General features: G+C 45.5%; 1 protein-coding gene and 1 long non-coding RNA gene across 4 annotated transcripts in view; both read right to left on the bottom strand.

Moving 5' to 3' along the window:
* LOC307032161 (uncharacterized protein) overlaps positions 1–15,463 on the bottom strand; it is a 374,501-nt gene that overhangs the window by 79,864 nt on the left and 279,174 nt on the right. The window lies entirely within an intron of this gene.
* On the bottom strand, positions 11,626–13,264 carry LOC307034255. The gene is made up of 5 exons (XR_013806849.1): positions 13,132–13,264; positions 12,936–13,045; positions 12,727–12,848; positions 12,523–12,597; positions 11,626–12,227 (listed from the first exon to the last, which is right to left on the bottom strand). It is a non-coding gene; the product is annotated as an uncharacterized lncRNA (long non-coding RNA).

Genomic DNA, 15,463 nt, shown 5'->3' with positions numbered 1-15,463 from the left:
ATCCGCTCAATGTTTTACTCTGCTACTTCTAATCTGTGGATGCTCTGTGTAAATGCAATATTCTACTCACTATATTTTAAATAACATTCAACCTCTCCCTCCTGTGGTGACATATGTGGCTCTATGTAGCTGGATTTCAAAATACTCTAGTGCTGAAGATGCATCACCTGATGGTCTGGTCCTCTAAGCTTCCTCATTGTTGTGGATGATACCAGGCTGTCAGTGGCATTTGGTTCATGTTTGGAAATCCTGTACGTCTTTGACATCTCTGGGACCCCCTGCCTCCGTCGTCATCATGGAAACTGCATGGTGGGCCGTTGTGTGTTGCATGTGGTGGGTATTTCATTTGTTGTTGTGGACAATCTCTAGCCCAATGGCCCAGCTGATTGCATATGTAGCATCCCTCGAACCGGAGAACTTTTCCTCTGCCTCTGCCTCCTCGGAAACATCCTGGTTGTTGGTTCTCCAGCTGATTCTCTGGCACTATCTGAGATTCAACTGTTTGAGATGTCTGCAATGCATTCTCTGGTTCTTCCTGAGCTTGAATTGTTGGAGGAATCTGCCCTGCCTTCTCTGATGTAGCTGCCATTTGTCTTGCCGCTTTCTTGTTTGTATTAGCTTCGGTATCTTTCTCAGCCATTTGTATCTTCAAGAGTCTTAGTTGTAATGTTTTAATTTCTTCGTCTTTTTCCTTCTGGGTTGCTTGGTATTTCATATCGTGGTAAATGAGCTGTTGTCTCCATTCTTCAATGGGTATAGCGTCTAATGCCACCACATCTCCCAGGCTTGCCTGCACTGATTGGGGAAGGGCGTTAATGACCGCGTTCTTCCACAGCATTACGACAGACGGTGAAACGTCATGTCGTTCTCATTCATAACACTCCGTTCGATGTCTCACTATGGGATGCGCCTCATCGCGGAGCAAACAGAAGCATTAATCTCATTACGCCAATCCTGATTGGCTGGTGATCTTGACGTCAGCGTCAGGGAATCCACCCCCTATAAGTAGCTTGCGCTACGCCGCATGCGTCATTCAAACACCTCTTCTCGCTTCGGAGCACATCTCGAGAAAGATCAGTAGCTAGCTAGCTTAACGGTCCACAGACTGATTTACGAAGCTAACCTTCGGTCGACGGGCGCTCGCCGGCTACTTCTACTTCTGCAAGAAGACTGTTAATACTAACACACCAGTTAGTATTGCAAATCGACCTCGCCGTTTTCTCCTCGGGAATAAAGGTAAGGTTTTGATTTTTTCAAGCTAGCAACACACGTGTTGCTAGCTTGTCTTCCCTCACTACCGACACCACGGTAGCAAGGACGTTTTTTCTTTTTCTCTCTCACACCAGAGGAGGGGAAGATAAAAAGGGTATTAACACACCAGTTAATATTCTTTGAGAATAAAATTCTACACCGTCGTTTTTTCTCCGGATTAACGACAGTTGGGGAAGTATTTTTTCTCAGCAACGTACCTGTTACGAGCGGGTCCTCTCCACGCCGTCACCACGGCGACCGAGATGGACACTTCTCTCCCTCACACCAGAGGAGTCAGGGACTAGGAGGCTCGGCTCTGTGGCTGCGGGTTGAAGATATCAGGCACAGACTCACACCAGGCTGCTCGTCCTGTCTTGGGCTGGAACACGCCCAGGAGGCTATCGACAACCCCGGCTCGTGCGGACATTGTGCCCGCTTCACCATCAAGAGCCTCCGCCGACGGCTAGCACGCCAAGCTAGCTTGTCGGGTCAGGACTCCCTCATGTCCTCTGATTTACCGGACGGAAATCAGGACACGGGGGCGTCCACCACAGAGATGGAGCCCCGCACTGTGTCGGTCTGGGGCTCATCAGTAGTGGCAGCTGCAGAACCGGAGTCCCGCGCCGTGTCAGGCTGGGACTCGGTGGCAGCGAGGGACGTGCGAGCGGAGCCCCGCGCTGTGTCAAGCTGGGGCTCCCAACTGGACCTCACCATGGTCTCGCCCGCGGATGATGTCCCGGAGTTGGACTACATGGAGGACGAAGAGGATGAAACCTCTGGATTCCTCCTGTCCGACTCTGATGAGCAAGACGATGATGTCTTCGTGTCATCAGCTCAGGCTGCAAAGCCGGGAGCGATGGCTGCTCTCCCGGGCGATAGCACACCAGCTTCGCCCTGTCTGAGCATAGACCTGCAGGCCGTGTGTCAGCGTGCCGCAGCCAGCCTAGACATCCCATGGCCCGAAATGGCCAAGGAGACCTACAGGTCCCGTTACGAGGGGAAAAATTTGCCCCAAGCAACGAGGACAAAGAGGCAACTCCTGCCGGCCTTCCCGGAGATGTTGGATGAGGTGTCGGTCTCGTGGAGAGACCGGCCCTTCAGCAACAAGGCCCCAATCCAGGGTGCCTCCTCCCCTAGACTGCGACGGTATGGAGAGGCTCGGCCTGCTCTGCATACTGCCGATGGAACCGCTGGTGGCAGCTCACCTCCTCCCGAGGATGGCGACTACACCGAGCAGGAACCCCACGCTGCCGGCAAAGGCGGACCGGTTCCAGTCAACCATGACTGAACGGTCCTACAGAGCCGCAGCATTGTCTGCCAGGGCTTTGAACATTTCCTCGCTGCTAACCGCTTACCAAGCGGAGCTCTGCGAGGATCTATCGAGTAATCCTGGACCGGCAGTACTGGACGAGATAGCCGCGATCACGGACATCTGTCTCCGCGTTCAACGCTGCGCCGTCCAGGCCACGGGAAAGGCAATGGGAATTATGGTGGTGCAGGAAAGAGCTAGATGGCTCAACCTCACCAACCTCCCAAAACCGGGAAAGAGAGGATGTGCTGGACATGCCCATCGTTCCCGAGGGGATTTTCGGATCTGCGCTCGCTTCTATGCAGAAGAGATGCGAGTCCAAGAAGAAGGAAGACGAGGCCCTCCACCTCTGTCTTCCTCGATGGGTCCAGCCGCTGCCTTCACAGCGGCAGTCCCTCGCCCAAGCTACCTCAGCTGCTCGGTTTAAAGTACCGAAACAGCAGAGGTCACGGCCCGCCCCGAGTCCCCAGCCCAGGCAGGAGACGAAGGCGAATTGGCCCAGAAAGTCTCCGGTTCCGGCTGCAGCCCAGGCGCAGCCAACCCGGAATTTCGGCCAGCAGGCGAGGAAGAAGAAGCTGGCGGCCTGACAGCCTCCTCTTCTTCCCTCGGTGACGGAGCTGGAAGGTTCCCCAGCTCCAGATGTGTTCCCGCTGCCTCGAGAGATGCCTCAAAGCCATCCTCAAGTGCACCAAAACACATGTCACAATATTGCTCTGTTTTCTCGGATAAAGCATTTTCCGCTGGCGCATCCAGGCCTCAGGCTGAGGGCGCAGCTCAGAAAAATGAAAGAGAAAACAATAAAACCAATAAACAGCCCGCCATTTGTTCCCCTTTTGAGAGCAGCTACGGCCTCTCTCAAAAGGCGGACGATGAACGGGTCTGTGAGGGCACCGCCGCCACGCGCATGCGCAGTAACGACTGGGGCTGTGAGGCTACCACCGTCACGTGCAGGCGCAGTGCCGGCTGGGGTTGTGAAGGCACCTCCGTCACGCGCATGCGCAGTGTCGGTGGGGACTGTCAAATCGGGGTACCACCGTGTTCAGACACTAGAGGGCCCCATAACACAACAAATAGAGACTCAGAGGGCAAAAGACGTGACATCTCCGCTGGCTCTAAGGAGCGAACAGTGGAAGATGCTCACAACGTCTGCTTGGGTGTTCAAGACAGTTACACGGGGTTACAGACTCCAATTCGCTGTCACCCCCCCTTGCTTCTCGGGCGTTCTGTATTCACAGGCCCGAGGGGAGTCAGCCCACATTCTAGAAAGAGAGATTCTCTCACTTCTAGAAAAGGAGGCTATATCTATAATACCCGCCGAGCAGAGTCAGAGCGGCTTTTATTCCAAGTATTTCCTCGTTCCCAAACGGGGAGGGAACGGAATTCGGCCAATACTAGATTTGAGGGCTCTGAACAATATCTAAGAAGATACAAATTCAGAATGCTCACTCACACATCTCTGCTGCGTCTCGTGCGACAAAACGACTGGTTTACATCAGTCAACCTGAAAGATGCGTATTTCCACATCCCAGTATATTACCCACACAGGAAATATCTGAGGTTCGCATTTCAGGGGATCTGTTACGAATACAGAGTACTTCCCTTCGGTCTGTCTCTCAGTCCAAGAGTGTTTGTACGATGTACGGAAGCCGCGATAGCCCCGTTAAGACAACAGGGTATTCGCCTGGCAACCTACCTAGACGACTGGCTGCTTCTCGCACAGTCGGAACAGGAGGCTATTACGCAGACAAATGTCCTCGTAAAGCACCTGCTCAACCTGGGTTTCATAATAAACACAGAAAAGAGCATGTTGTGCCCGGCACAGACTGTACTCTTCCTGGGTTTACACCTGAACTCGGTGCCCAGCCCGCCTGTCAGCGGAAAGAGTGAAAGCTTTCAGATCATGCCTGTGGTTACTGGGGCTCATGGCGTCAGCCATCCTGGTTGTACGGCTGGGACGGTTACACATGAGGGAGTTTCAGCGCTGGGTAGCCGCTCTAAAACTAAACCCCGCGCGTCATGGAGCACGGAGAGTGATGGTTACTGTGAAATGCGTAATGGCGCTGCGCCACTGGCTGCACCCGACTTTTCTGGTACGGGGCGTGCCTATGGGTGCTGTCCTTTCACGGAAGGTGGTCACCACAGACGCATGTCTGACAGGCTGGGGAGGTATTTACGAAGGTCGTCCGGTGAGGGGTCTCTGGAGCAGAGACCTCCAGCGGTCGCACATAAATTACCTGGAGCTTTTAGCGGTGTTCCTCACCCTAAAACGCTTTCTGCCTTTTCCCAGAGGACACCATGTCCTTGTGAGGACGGACAATACGACCACAATATCGTATATAAACCGACAAGGGGGTTTGCGCTCTCTTCAGTTACACATGCTGGCACGCAAACTGATCTTGTGGAGCTGCGGCCGTCTCCTCTCTCTGAGAGCGACGCACGTACCGGGTGTGATGAACCTCGGTGCAGACCTGCTGTCCAGAGGTGTACCACTATATGCAGACTGGACTCTACATCCAATGGTTGTGAGCCAGCTGTGGGTGCGTTACGGCCGAGCCGCGGTAGATCTGTTCGCATCAAAAGAAAATGCTCACTGTCAGCTTTTCTTTTCAATGCGCGATCAAAACGCACCATTAGGCGTGGACGCGCTCGCGCACATTTGGCCTCCGGTCCTCCTGCTTCCTCCACTAGGTCTCTTTATGACTGTAAGTGGAGGGTGTTTGAGGACTGGTGCCTTCAAAAAGGGCACACCTCTTTTCAATGCCCTGTGGGAGTGATTTTATCATTTCTACAGGACCTAATTGATAAACACAGAGCTTTCTCCACGATCGAAGTCTACCTGGCTGCTATTGCTGCATGCCATGTGGGTTTTGAGGGTAAGACGGCCGGCCAGCATCCTCTGGTCTGCCATTTTATGAAGGGAGCCCGCAGGCTCCTTCCTGTTTCCAGGTCACTGGTGCCCTTATGGGACTTGACAGTGGTTTTAGATGGGCTCACTCGAGCCCCATTTGAACCCCTGGAAGAAGCTGACATGAAGCACCTGTCACTCAAGATAGTGCTGTTACTGACCCTGGCATCCGCCAAGCGAGTCAGTGACATTCATGCGCTATCTGTACATCCTTCATGCACTCAGTTCGCCCGAGGGTTAACGAGAGTGTTGCTGAAGCCCAACCCTGCCTTTATACCTAAGGTGGTTGGTTCATGTACCCCCTTTGACATTGAGGTATTTCCTCCGCCGCTGTGTCCCTCCGGGGAACAGCAGCCGAATTTGCTATGTCCAGTCCGTGCTTTACGCACTTATATGGACAGATCAAAAGAGTTTCGTCATAATGACCAACTCTTTGTGTCCTGGGCTAACCCTCAGAAGGGCAAGCCTGTTACTAAGCAACGGCTCTCTCACTGGATTGTGGAGGCAATTGCTTTGGCTTACACGAGTCAGGGTCTGCAGGCACCTTCGGGTTTGCGTGCTCATTCGACTCGTGGTCTGGCTACATCCTGGGCTTTGTTCAGGGGTGTTTCCATCCAAGACATTTGTGCAGCAGCGAGCTGGTCCTCGCCGCTCACTTTTGTCCGCTTTTACAGATTAGACGTCTTTGCTCCCAGTGTGGCCCATGCAGTGCTGGGCCCCCTGCTGAGTTAGAGCTCTAACTGTTAAGTTCTGGTTGGTCTTGGTGACTTTTGAGATAAGCTCGTCTGGCAATTCGGGAGCTACAATATCCCATAGTGAGACATCGAACGGAGTGTTATGAATGAGAACTATAGGTTACTTACGTAACCCCAGTTCTCAGAGTAACATGAAGTGAGATGTCTCACCAGACGGCCCTCCTTGCTATGGTGAAGCGAGAAGAGGTGCTTATTTTGAATGACGCATGCGGCGTAGCGCAAGCTACTTATAGGGGGTGGATTCCCTGACGCTGACGTCAAGATCACCAGCCAATCAGGATTGGCGTAATGAGATTAATGCTTCTGTTTGCTCCGCGATGAGGCGCATCCCATAGTGAGACATCTCACTTCATGTTACTCTGAGAACTGGGGTTACGTAAGTAACCTATAGTTCTCCAGTGCAGTCCTCCCACACTCCTTTACATCTCTTCAGGAAGGCTATGTCTTCCCCCGGTTCTTTTCTCAGGTAGTTGAAGGCATGTCAACTCCGTTTTGTTGGGTAGATTTGACGAATGGCAGCCCAATACCTCAACCTGACTTTGTTGAAGAAAATGTAATCTGGAGAGTTGGTGCATTTGGCCTTGGAATCCACTGCTCTTGCCTCTAGTCTTCCTTATATCCGTCCAAGCAGTGCCCTCATGTCTCCCAAGCACAGGTGGTCTTGGACTGTGTATTTCTCCAGATCATTCACCCACTTCTGACCTCCTTGTGTAAGTGGAGGTAGTTTTGCCGCTAATGCTTCCATGTCTCTGTGAGTCCATGATTGGTATTTCAATCCTCCTTCTCCAGCCGCTATCAGCGGTAGCATGAGTGTTGAGCAGTTCTTGAGTCTTCCAGCTTCAGTTACGGTTGTGGTGTCTGGAGAACATTCGCCTTCTCTTCTCTTGAGTTGTGCTTCCATACTTTTGCTGAGGTCTTCCATCTTTCTGTTGAGCTCCTCTTCCATTCTTATGCCTAGTTCTTCCAATCTTCTGTTGAGCTCACCAGATAGGAGTTGTACCTCATACTCCAAGTCTTTGACACGTGTAGCTTTGGGGAGACCGTCCAACTCCAACAATCCTCCTAAAACACCTAGAGTTGGAGCTTGTATTGGGGGTTGAAAGAAACTGTATTCTTCTGTCATGTAGGGAGGAGGCACATCTGTCAGGCTTGGAAGGAGCTTTGAAGGTTGGATTACTGGAGCTTCTTCTGTCTTTTCTTTCTTATCTTCCTTTGCTGTGAGCTCTGCTCCTTGAGCCACATACATGCTGTTCGTTGATTCTTGGCTGACATATTTTAGATGGAGTACCAGACTTGTAACTCTAGATTTTCTTTTTTCAGCTCTGTTCATAGCAATGTTTTCAGGTCCATACCAAGAGGGTTGTCCGGCTTTGATCCATGCTTTTTCCTGTTGTAGGTATTCAGCATTCTCATGTTCAACTACAGCTTTTCTATGGTCTTTCTTTGGTCCAGGCTGATCATCTGCTGGAAACAGTCCTCTCGTTTGCCACTGTTCCAACAGTTTCTCCATGTGGTTCCATGTCTTTTGTCTAAGATTTGGAACTGTTATAGCCTCTGATCTGATTTGTATCCTTCCCTTGATATCTGCTGTTGAGCCTGGCTCTGCGTCTAGTCTCAACTTAGTTTGTTTTGGTGACATGTTCTCTAATTATTTATTAACTTATCAAAGATGAAGCACTAATCTTCTGACTAGCACCTTCGTTGCTGTTCGTTCGAACTTTAAATCTTTTTTTTAGTTGCTCAAGGTTTTATAATTTATTTTTTATTTTTTTAAAGTTATAGATTTTTTTTTTTTTTTAAGTTTTAGGTAAAATATTAATAAAGTTAATTAATATATAAAAATTATGCAAAATTAAAATATGAAATGTTAAAATAAAGTTGTACCGTGTATGGTTTTGACTTTGAAATATGAATATGGTTCAAATCCAAATCTCCTGTGTACAGTGCATACCGAAATGTATGAAAGTATGCAAATGTCTCAACTTGGGTTAGCTTCAATAAAGTGGTGTTTGAATATTCTACAGTCTAGGTTATGTTATTATGTAAAGTTTCTCATCTTATAATTAGAAACCACTTGCAATTCTATTCTGGCGATCAAGCTTATGTTTATTTATAACACTTAAAATTATACTTCACAATGTTATGGTGTTTCTTCTATTTGTGTAATAATTCTGTACTACCACCAGAGTGCGCTATTTTAATTTCCTAGCTTAATCCACTAGGGAATAGCTGTTGCAAAACTGACTTGTTTTTAACAAGGAGAAACTTATTTTCCTTAAAAATATCTTTAAAATAGGAAGAACATTACAGTATGGTTAAACCACACAGCACGTAACCGCCAAAACATTTGCAACCAGGAATATTTCAAAAACCACCAAAACACATTTGCCAGCAGAATTACATCAATAATCGGCCAATACACTTTTGCCAGCAGCAATACTTAAAAACTTTGAAAATACAACAATCCTTCCCTTTAATATCCAAAAATTGATTCAGCCTTCTAGTTCCAACTGTGACAAGAATTATTATTCGTTCTTCACAAGATGGAGGTCAGGAAAATGCCTCATTGGAGTGAAACCAGCTGCATAAGAACAAAGAAAGGAGTGCTTTGAATTTGCATGTCACGAAATGGCGATTGCCCTGTCTTTGTTTTTCCACATGTGGGGTGTAAACAAGATGGCACCCGATTATTTCGCACTCTGACCTGTAGACAAAGAGATTTGTCCATGCAGCTCTCAGGTGGGAGTTTAAACAATGGCGAGGTGATCTTTAAACTAACCGTAACAAAGTAAACCACTGGTGTGGTATTATAAACCCTGAAATCCAAGCCAAAACAACACTTAGTTTAAAATAACAACATTTCTATCTAGTTTACTATGAAAAAAATGGGCTTTATCTTATTGATATCATCACTTAAAGTTAGGAACCCTTACGCACTAGCTATAAACCTGTTCACGTAATAATTGACTTTATAGTCGACTATTGGTTAACTGTTGCTATTTGGACACGCCAAACCGGGACCAATATGGAGACATATCAGCAACTAATAATAGACCGTCGTCTTATTACTGCACTTCCGATTACCGTAACCCACCTGCAATATCTTGTTTAAAAACAGAACAGTTTTAACCACTGATAAAGGCTTAGACCTTAACCAAGCCTTTTCTTGAAAAGGACTTTCTTTAAAGCACTGACTTCGGTTACTTAACCCTGAGTTAATTTGCTATGCCCTGCTGGTTTTCACTTACTCGGCCCTTAACCGATTCGCTATGTCTCCAGATCTTAACAAAAATCGTCAAATGAGCTATATACCCTTACGTCATAGGCTAAATAACTACGAGCGTAACAAGAGACACCTACGTGAAAACAGCAAGGCACCTATCTGAAGTACAATGTCCACACACATTTATATTTAAAATTCAACACCCACACATGGTTAATAGCATGCAGGGTTAATGGAACAAAAGAAAGTGTGAACTCACCCTGCTTGTGACAAAACAATGCCTCGTGGTTTTAGAGTGATTATTTTATCAATTTGGGTTGTTTTAACATTAAAATGCACAGCTATTTTCAGGATCTGCCGGCTGCCGTCAAACACACAAATCTAACATTGCCTAGTTTAACTAGTGAAGAATCTTTGTCATAACAGGCATCTTCGTACCGATTGATTTGAGCTCTTGTGTGTCGAATGGCTGCAAGCGTCTCCAGGAAACAGCCGGTTGGTTTTCTCTCCTCGGTCAGCGGGATCACGTCGGGGAGCACACCTCATTGTAAACTGTGTTCGTTATTCTCCCGTCCAGGAGAGAAGCTTTAAAAGGAGACTAAATGGAGTCTCTGTGAAAGTTCAATTGGGTACTTTAATTAAAAAAGGCGCGGGTTGGTCACAAGCATGATATTGTTCAGTCAGACAAACAGCTGTGATCCGCTCCTCGTTAGGGAAGAGAAGAGCCCGATCCCTCGTCCGGTGCTGTTATATATCCTCTGCTGGCTCCTCCCCGCCAGCCGGCTCGCCTCGTCTCCAATGTCCGTTGTTGCATTTAAACAGAGGATTGGTTCTTTTCACATTCAATATATGCTTAACACACCTTTTCTCCTCATATTTTCTTTCATCACTTTTCATGTAACACATTCTAAACGCTGTAATCAATACTCTAAAAAATACTTCTCGGCTGGTTTGGTTTCCGGTCATTCCGGATGTTGTCACATGCTACTCTCGTCTGTAAACAATAATGTTTTCAAATAAACTGTACCTTCATTTAATATTCAGCATGGTAGTATCTCGACATCTATAGTTGTGGTGATACATTTCGGTTTGCACCACTCCATATAATTTCGCTACTAAATTCACCTCTTTCGGAAATTGTACATTTACCACATGATAACTGCCAACCGGAGATGAAAGAGTTTCAGAATAAAGCTTAACAGCTGGTTGTGCACAAGAATTTCTGGTTTTTCAGTGTAAAACTGCATTAAAACTGACGGCATGTTTAAACTACATTTCCCCATTAAAACATTGATTTGAATTTCTAACAGTACCGCTAAAAAGACCAATAACGTTGGAGCTTAACGGCGCGTAAAAGACACGTGATGACGTCACCAACGAATCGACGACTGAATTAGTTGGCAACTAATTTGGTAATCGATTTTAATCGATGAAGTCGACTAGTTGTTGCACCCTGAGTCTTTATTTGAAGTATTAAAGTAACGTATTATGGCAGAAAGTTTGATACAGTGTATTTCTGGTATATTCATTTTAATGTCACCTCATATATTCGTGTGTGTTAAATTTGAAGGGACAAAGTACATTGTTCCTCTTTTAAATATAGCGCAATAGTCTTTTCTTCCACTTTTATGTGTAATCAAAAGGGTGTTTTTTTGGCTATCTGTGGTTAGGCATAATACAAATGACTTTTGACATCTGCTTTGCAGTTCCCAGAATATCGGGAGAATGTTAGGGTCTCTCTGTTAATCATCCACGGTTTTTGCAATTAACAGGGGAAGCCAAAGGGGGTTTTCCTCAAAGATAATACAGTTAAATTCTTTCTTGAAGTTAATGATTCATTTCCTGTAGACCCCAAAAGAGGCCTTGAGACTTGGGTCGCCCAGCAGTAAACGAGATAAAGGTCCTTTTGAGCTTATCAATCAAATGTAGTCATTCCTAGTAAGTTGACTTCAAGGTGAAAGGAAGTTCACAGAAGCCATTAAGCGACAAGAACAATTAACTTATGTTAAAGATAAGATGTGTGTTGAAGATGTTTAGGGAGAATGTGTGTGCGTTCTGTTAAAGAGTTACATGACTCCAAAGCATAACAAGGGGGACAGAAACACACACACACACACACGCGCACAGACAGGGGTGGACTGGGACAAAAATTCAGCCCTGGCATTTTCTGTCCAAACCAGCCCACTACATTTTCAGCGGACACTACATAGAAGTCCACTAAACTTGCGGCATCTTCTCTCATGCATACTACAAAGGAGAGTCATATTCCTTGATAGCAGTTAACAAATAAAGCACTTAACTATGAACTCAAGGACTAAAATTGACAGCTATATCAATCAATCTTTATTCATTATAGTGTCAAATCACAACAGAAGTTATGTAATGACTAGGGGTGGGACGAGACTAACGGGAAGAACCCTTATGCTACCCTTTCAGTTTTTAGTCTGTGACTGTGAAAATCTTTTGGTGTAAGCCCAGTATTAGTTAAAACCAGACTCGGACAATAATAACAAAAAAATATCCTGACAAATAATCTAAATAGAAACATATTACAGACAGTAGCAGCATTAGAGCTGAAACTCACTCACTCACTCATTATGAAACCATAAATAGAGAATTGGAAAAAAATATATATATATACTGTAGCTGTGTGAAAAGTCTAAGACATGGGTTACAGGTCTGAATAGATATGCATTCTCATATACGTGTATGTGCACAAGTATGTATTGCTCTATACTTCCTCGTCCGCAGCCAGCCAGCTCCACTCCTCACCAAATTCGTGACCTGAAAGAAACAGCAAACATAACTTGTACTCAGTATCTGTGTACTGACAAATATATGTAGCCATGTAGCCTTTTTGTGACGTAGTGACACTTAGTCAACAAATGTATCTGTCATGAAGGATGACTTAAGTCTCAAAAGAGCCCTAAGGCCTACCTGCATAACTGTTAATTGAACTTAAAAGATATGCAGATGTTTGAAATTAAAACCATCAATATGAAAATCTTCAGCCAGGAAATAATCATAATCAAACCTTTTGTTTCAATCTGAGACAAAACAAGTTGCATAATAAACTCACAAAGTCAAGACGAAGCTCTCAGATATGATGGATGACTCAAGCATCATAGAAGAACTTCTAGCAGGTCAGGAAAACCTGTTTGACAGGAGATAATGGTAGCAGAGAATATAAAGAGACATTTATGAATTACCAATTGTCATTTTATCGCACATATAGTATGTTAACCTTTAACCTTTAAACATACACATATTGCATTCCTCTCACCACATGAAATAAGCTCAGGAACCTAAAAGTGGCCCAGTGAATGATGGAGGAGACAAAGCAGGTCCTCAAAAGGGGACAGAGGGAAAACAACTCCTTAGGCTCTCATATATAGGGTGGTCCACCTAAAAGAGACATGGAAACATTATTAAGACTCTCATCATCACAAATCAAGTATGAATTCATATAACATTATAAGACACATGACATACTCAACAAATCATAGACTTCTCAAAAAGTGGTGAAGTGGTAAGGAAGCGAATCCTTGAAAATGGACGGAGGGGGAACAACTCCTCAAGCTCTCACATGTCAAGTGCTCAACCTGAGAGGGAATCGGATACATTATTAAGTCTCTAATCATAACAAAGTAAGTATGATTTCATAAAACATAAAAAATGATAAACTCACCATACTAGAGGAGACTCAACAGCCAAACTTTGGTGCAGTGAAGGTAGAGAGTGGAGGCAGAGAGAGAGCAAGTCCTCGAACATGGACGGAGGGGGAACAACTCCTCAAGCTCTCACATGTCAAGTGGTCAACCTGAGAAGGGAATTGGATACATTATTAAGTCTGAAAAATAAATAAAATGTTTTCCTCTGTCCTGCACCTAGAGTTGAAAACTTTTGGGATGTGCGTTTCTTTCAAAACTTTTTTAAAATGATGAAGTATGAATTTATACAACATTAAAAAATACATGATAAACTTACCTAATTCTAACAGTGGTCCTAAATGAGAGAACAAGTCCACATATAGAACAGAGGGAGAACGACTCCTCAAATATATCAGAACAACCTGTAATGGAGAATAATTGATAATTTAGTGTACATGATCACACCATTAAGGATCAACACATAAGCACAATACAACTTCTGAAAAGCATAATTAAAATGACAAATAATGAATTACTACATCCATAATGTGTGATGTGTGATAATAACAATAATATTAAATATTTCTCGCCTTATCAGTGGAGCAGCTTCTTAAGCAGCTCACTCTTCTCTGCAAGTCTGTCTATCACAGAGTCAGAGTCCAAGGACATGAGGATGTCTTTCTCTGTGGCCATCAACATAAATGCCTCCAATTTATCAGATGAGAGGGTGCTTCTGAGTCTGTTTTTAATAAACTTCAAAATTGAAAATGTGCGCTCACAAGCCACCTGTGTGAGGGATAATGTAAGCAGGTATTTATAAGCAAGGCCTAGGGCAGGGTATGCATCTGTTAGCATGTTGAAACGGCAAAGTATCTGGTAGCAGCACAGAGGGCATTCTTTGCAGGAGCAACAGCTTATGGGAGTTATCTCAACCTCTTCTGTGTTGTCCTCCTCACCACCTTCCATCCATCTTCTACTGTTCTTGCTTTGTACTCTGCCAATGGGGATGCCTTCAGCTTGTTCCACTGGAGTGCAAAGCTTTTCAACTCGGCCTGCATATTTTCCTTGGTTGCCCTGCTGTCAAATCCTTGCAAGCACTTGCTTAAGTCTTGAAGGGCAGACTGGGAAAGAGCACTGGTGCAGAGCTGAGGGAAGTTTCTGGGATCCAGACATGCCAAGTCAGCATATAGATTGCTGTGTGTTAAAAAGCGCCTATGAATGGCTTCAATTGCTGTGTCCATGATCCGGTTATGCACATTCACCTCATAGGATTTTTCTGCATCATCCGGGGTCTCATCCTGAGCCATCTCTCCAGGCAAGACTTTCCTCATCCTCCTCCTCTTTTGTGGCAGTGTTGCCTCCACTTCAATGTCCGTGTCATCTCTCTCTTGGATTTCTGTGTTTGTCCAGTTGACAAATGTGTCTGCTGCTTTTTTTACAGATTCAAAATCTCTTCCCAAGCTTTTCAGCATATCCTGTGTCGATGCCACCATTCTGTGAGCAGAGAGGATGTCCAATCCTGCCGTCTGAAGGTATTTAGACAATGGAGAGGTATGTTCAAATATGCGGAGGAAGATTTGAGCAGTCAAGATCGTCTCATACTTGAGCAATGACTCTGCATATCCTCTGGCCATGACACGGATACATGGTTTCACTGTTGCCTGTTTCTGTATAGCTGATAATGTCAACAGCACATCCACGTACAGACCATCTTCCGGTTTTCCAAAGAAGCCAAACACCTTCTTCAGGGCCTCATGCTTGGCCCACCAGCGTGTCTCGCCAATAGGAGCAAGGCGTCTACGTCTCTTGTTTCGGCCTGACTCTTCCCACACATTCATTCTTTTATATGACTCTTTGATGAATACCGCAATGCCATTGAGGAGCGCAAACAGGGACCCACTCTCAATAACAATCTGGGTTGTGTTTGCAAGCACCAGATTTAGTACATGTGCGTAGCACCATACATGCACCTGGTTTGGAGATTGTGCAGACAATAGTGAGGAGAATCCTTTGTATTGGCCTTGCATGTTTGATGCCCCATCAGTCGCATTTCCAATGCACATGGTCTTGCTGAGGCCCATTTTGTCCAGAACTTCTGACAGCATGTTGACAAAGGCCTGTCCAGTGGATGAACTGCACTTCAGCACTGCAACAAGCCTCTCATGAACAACATCACTAACATACCTCATAATTATAGAGCATTGATCCTGAGAGGTGATGTCCTGTGTTGTGTCCAGCTGCACTGAAAACATTCCTGCTTTCTTGATATCACTGGAGATGTTTTCTTGAATCAGATGGTGAATTGCATCTATCATTGAGTTGACTGTGGTTTTGGAGAGTAAAGTTACAAGGGAGCCTCTGCCTCTCGTG

Source organism: Notothenia rossii (genome assembly GCF_949606895.1).
Source record: "Notothenia rossii genome assembly, chromosome: 3".
In the NCBI taxonomy this organism is placed as follows: domain Eukaryota; kingdom Metazoa; phylum Chordata; class Actinopteri; order Perciformes; family Nototheniidae; genus Notothenia; species Notothenia rossii.
This window is presented reverse-complemented; position numbering and strand designations above follow the sequence as displayed.